We start from the raw sequence: 6,000 nt of genomic DNA on the forward strand, positions 1-6,000 counted from the left end.
TTTTTAAATTAAATATATCGAAAAACCGAGAACGTTTGCTCTTTTTATCTACAGGAGGAACAGGAAGTTATCATGCACGGAAGAACACATTTACCAAACAAAGATCCCCCTTTCCCGGGCATCCGGCCACGGTCTTTCTATCCTCCTCGACAACGCTAATGGTAGCGGTTCTACGGCCCAAGGAATGTTTGGTTACTTTCATTTTCATTTCGTGGACGTTCGCGGGACGCTGGCGGTCGGGTAAAATTACGTAAGCAGGGAACGCGGCCCGCGCGCCACAGCGTTGCTCGACCTGAGCCATATCAAAATAATAGTGGCCATTCTTATTATGTATTTCGTTCTGCTACCGGCTGTCGCCGCTGCGCTGCCGTCTCAGACCTTTTGCTCTTTACTATTGGGGACACTTGTTCTAACCTGCCAAGAAAAACTGCCCGAAATCGGTCGCCAAATATTTGCAGACTCTCCACCGTTACGGGAATCATCGTGTTTCCTATCGAGTGTACAACGCTCAATCAACTCGAGTCGAAGAAATTGTTAGAACGCGTTATTTCGATAAATCCTCTAGCAATATCATCGTCACAAGTCGCTCTTTCTCGACCAATTCGTTGAAAACCATTCAACGATATCCTACAGTTACAAACGTAACGTGTAATCAGTTATTGGAAATTCGAACGTGCTCGTAGATTTTGAATACGGCGATATGTACGAAAGTATCTGAGAACTTTTCGAAATCTCACAAGCCCTACGAACGAAACGCGATTATCTCGATTATACCGGTGTTCGAAACTAATTTAGAAACGCATATAAAAATTACAAGTTATTTTTCGTAATCATAAATCTAGTAAAAAGTTGATATACATTACATAGCGTTACTGCTGCCGGCGATATAATACAATATAATTAGTGATAAAGATAGTGCGATTAAAAATATTGCGGTTTATCTATGTATCATTGAACAATATACGATAATCGTTTTAATAATTTCCGGGGAACGCATGTTTCTAATAAATATTTTCTAACTTTTACGAACATTTTCAAATTCGTTTGAAATTTGACCAATATAATCGTGATAGTCGTGAAATTTCAAAATGTTTTATATAACACACACGATACGTTCATAATATGTTCATAAAAGTAACGTTAGCTGTAAGCGTTATTTGTGTATAAATGTTGAAATATTATCGTTAGCCACTGTATATCTTACGTACCTTTGGCGACACGGTTCGATCAGTTGGTTCACCGGCGTTATTATGAAATGCAAAATGCAAAGGGTAAAAGAATGAGCATAAATTCGTGTACATGAAAGTTCGTACGCCACGACGGTAACTGGTTGCACGACTGAAAAACAGAAAAATGGCCACTTCTGCGAATCGAACTGGTCGAGCTATTTTCCTTCTTTTACCCGTGGAAAATCGACACACGTCAGATTGGCACAATTTTCGCCCCGGCCGGTCTATGAGTGGTAAAACAAGGTTAATTCAGTCCCGACGGTCCGTGGCGTTGCTTGCAATAGTGCTAACGGCTTTCAAAGAGTGTCGCGAACGACGCATTTAGAAACGATGCTCTCGTTTCGAGACTAGAGTTAAGGTCGGCCTCGGATCATCGTGACTCGCCGGCCTCATAGAAACGTAACTCCGAGTACATTCTTTTCGTCAGGTTTGCATTTCAGACTAGCACTTTACTTTGCAAATCTTGTCGCTTCTTTCGTCGCATTCTACGATGTTCTTAATCCTACTTCCGGCTACACCTGTTTATCGAAGAAGTCTGGTTGGATTCAGTGATAGAAATAAATTGTAAATGACACTACTACAAAATGAATTACGATATCGTTTCTTAGTTTCGAAATATCGGGAATGGTTCTGCCCGGATAAAATTGGAAGTTTCAAAAAAAAAAAAAAAAAAAAAAAATTAAAAAAAAAGGTTTTGAGATAATATTAACTATTTTCTTAAAACCAACGATATATCGTAGAACTAAAGGTCCGACGATTAATTTCCTACGTCTTCAACCTTTAGTTTTTCCACGACCACCTATCGATATATCGGTAACTAGCCTTTGCTTACTTAAAAGTAATAAATCAAGCCTTCTTAAATAAATAACGAATTAACTATTCCTTTCCGCGAACAATACACTGTCCGTAATAGTACCGTCGTTTAAACAATAATAAATCACCGTATACGGTGGTAATTATAAGTTGCGAGTTTGTTGTTACGTTAAAATTCGCAAACTGCCTCTTTTGAAGCCATACTTTCAAATCGTGAAATGTCATGCGTAACTATGACCGTGTACGATGCTGACATCTTATCTTGCGATACATCGAATCCTTATCTGGTCCGGTTGTATCCAATTATTAGCATCGTAAAAACACGACCAAGCTTGGAATCGATGGAATGTAACACTTACCTGATAGAAATATTTCTTTGTTTTTCCAAAGTACATATTACGATCTCCTTCGTGTGCAATCTCGCGATACGTTGTTTCGGTACCTTACTGGTTCTAGTCGCGTTCCATTAAATACCAACAATGCGCATCCATCTATCGATATATTTTCTCAAACTTGCCGAGCAATTAAGAATTTTTCCTATCGTCATTCTACTTAATTCATAATTGATTCGTAACCACAACTTGCAACATGTAATATAATATTGTACGTTTCAATCGATCTTTTTTATTGTATATTTTCCCGTAAATAGATCGGAACTGAAACGGAAGCTGAAATTAAAATATTTCTCGTCTATTCGAACGATTTATCATTTTAGTCGACATAAAAATCTTTTCGCTGTTATTTTTATTATGTACCGAATACGTGCAGTGACCACAGTGACCGATAGCCTTATTTTCTATTTCGGAGCGTTCCTTTATCAGGTTCTACATCTCATTCTTATAGTATCGAAGTTCTATTGTTCTGTAGTCGCCCGAAAATATCACTGTACAAACCTACTTTTTGTACTCATCGTATACAATTAACGTTCGAGTGAATGTACTTGAAAAATAATCACAGATATAAGTAGTGATAAAAAATTGGTTGCAAATTATAGTTTTCTTATATATATTCTACCACCAAATAAATTATTAAGACGGTATGTATCGAAATCTTTTCAATAAATTTCAAACAATTTCAGCGAAATAACGCAATGAGAAAGCGTACTTCTGTAAAAATACGATACTTGTTACTCGTTATTGCACCTTATTACCTTATGTTGGTATTTGACGATAATTGCGTATTTATCAATATTAGTTGCGTCCAAAATTAGTAAAATATTTTTATCCGTGTTCAACGAACATCTGTCTTCTGTATCAGATATTATGTAAATAATTTCACGGTGAATAGAGCTGAAATTGCTAATCTCGAGGATCGCTCGAGAAACTTATATTTCCCAAATATAGATCAACGTAGAAAGATACTGTGTAAGCTCGTATCTTCAAATTCTAACGCTGTTCAAGATATCCGAAGGAGAACGAAACGAGCATTGGAAATTTAATTATCCATTTAACAGCTGTGGACAGTTACCGTGAAAGGGAGGGAAGCATTTACACGTGGATTATCGACGAAAACATAGCGACGGAGGAAGAGGGTCCCTTCTTCACGCATCATATCGATCTGTCGCAATCGAGGGACGATGTTGTAACTCGTGGCAAGTCGCATAATCGCGTAGCGGTGCGTCGCTACGAGTGCGTCTCTCTGTACACGTTCTCGGCACGCGTTCGAACGTAACGCGCAACATCGTCAGCTATTTATAGACGAGCAGCCGAAAACGAAGTAGCAACGAGAAGTCAAGGAAGGTGGAAGGCCATGAAGAAAGCCTCCGGTGACCCGAATTTTTCTCGGCGACGTCACTGGCCTCTGACCTATTTACAGCCGATCTCTCGTATACACGCGTATAACACGTTAACCAGCTGCCTCCGACTCTTCGCAATAACTTTTCCCGCGCGTTTCAAGTGGCTTCGCTTTAGATATAGCTACATACCGCGGCATGCACGCGGCGTTTATTTGTTTTCGATTAAAGACCCTGACGTGTACGTTTTACGCGCGTTTCTTCGATCCGGAAATGTGTTCGTACCCGCCTAGTTCCCTGAGAACGAGAAATTACGTATACTGTTTAATAACAGCATTTTGTTGTTTGTGATTGAGAAAATGAGGCGATGTATCGTTGGAACGTATCTAGATCGTTGTTCGAAAGTACGACGTTTCTTCTAGCACTCATGGTTCACGAATGAAAATAGAAGAAAAGGTAATGTATTTACAGTTTATACCTCTTCTCGTTGATGCTATCGCGATCATTGAATTTTTATAATTCAATTGTAACAAGAAGGAATTGTTACGTTGTGAGGATACGTCGAGTAAAAAATTGAAACGATAAATCATGCACGTCGTTCAACATTTTTTCATATTTTCTTGAAACTAAAGATATTTTTTCAAGTTAGAGAAATTCGGTTGAAAACGAAGCGTCTATCTTTTATTTTAGCAAGTAATAATGTAAAATCACTCTTCCAAGTCATACACTTCGAATAGTTTCGTGGATTATAAGATTTTCCAAACTGAAATTATATTAACTCGTCATAAGGTAGCAACGCGTAATATTTATTTTCCCTTTAAATATAAGAAACGGCATAATATCAACGCCAGAAAGACTGAATCGCCAAAACATTTTAAATTCGTAATAGACGGACAATTGTACAATTTCTACCGTGATCGTATGTACCGACCGAGAATATGTACATATTTAAAGGCAGAATCGTTTATTTCTATTTTTTCAATTAAACAATCCAAATAGCTATTTCGCTAAATCGGTATAGTTCTAAAATACACATCAAACAGCAGTAAGTGTTACACACATATTTATAAGCTTTCAGGTATAATTCGAAGTGATATTTAATCGGAGCACTCGGGGCTCGTTGGATGCGCATAGGCGCCAAGATAAGCGTTACAAAGTTGCGTAGAAAAGCAGAGGTGGGGGAAACAATCTGTTGACATCCAGTCGTGTCGAGCCATTTGTAAACAGGAAGAAAAATCTGAGAATAGTTAAGCGGCATTGGTGATAAAATAAAACAGCCTTATCCACGATAAGGCGTGACCTATTTTACAACGGACAATTGCATAAACGCAATCGCGTAAGCTCATACGTATATTTATAGACGAGGAAGGTCGGGAAGAAAGCGCCTAGACCGTTTGACCATTTGGCAGAGGCAGCTGCCGAGCAATCATCCAGACGGGTCACTAATAATATCATCCGCGCACATTGTGTAACGTTATTCCTTGCAAATAAGGACACGAACGAGATTTTATCCTATCCTGTCGCGAACGCGAACGAATTCAAAGATTGTATACCATATAGCTCTATATAGGACTAATAACACGTTCGTTAGCGTACCATCATCGAACTGCCCACCAAGTTTACGCACTATCGTCGAAAATTGACGATAAACGCGGCCGATAATAACGCGATTTGCAACTCTTATATTTAGCGACAAAATGTGCGATAAAGGAGAAATAAAACGAGGGAATCTATCAACATTTACAAATACTCGGATACTTTGAACGGCCTGCGGTAGTAACGATGTGTAAATTCCTAAAATTGGTTTATAGAGAACGTCTTGTAAAAATGTACGATCATCTTCTGAAACGATACTTGCATTAATCGCTATAATCACGTATAAAATAGTTACTCTTATCGGAGATTAATTCGGATTTTCCATGAAAATTTTATAGAAATATGATGCAAGAACGACAGACACGATGGACTGCAATCGCCATTACGGAGTAATACCGACTCGTTGTTCGTTTGGCACACGTTTTGAGAAATACTCGGCTCGCTTACCCTTCTTGACAGTTCATCTTAACTTGTCGATCATTTTACTATATACCAGTAAGGATAAATAAACGGAAAAGTTATAGAAGAAGTCACCGTAGATCGACATAATATTCTCGTAAATACCAAAGCTTTAATTAGAGCTAAAGGGGCGGCGAAGCTGCAGGGAAAAGGTTGGAAGAAATCCACCGA

This window comes from Bombus impatiens, unplaced genomic scaffold, assembly GCF_000188095.3.
Source record: "Bombus impatiens unplaced genomic scaffold, BIMP_2.2 scf_0235, whole genome shotgun sequence".
Lineage (NCBI taxonomy): Eukaryota > Metazoa > Arthropoda > Insecta > Hymenoptera > Apidae > Bombus > Bombus impatiens.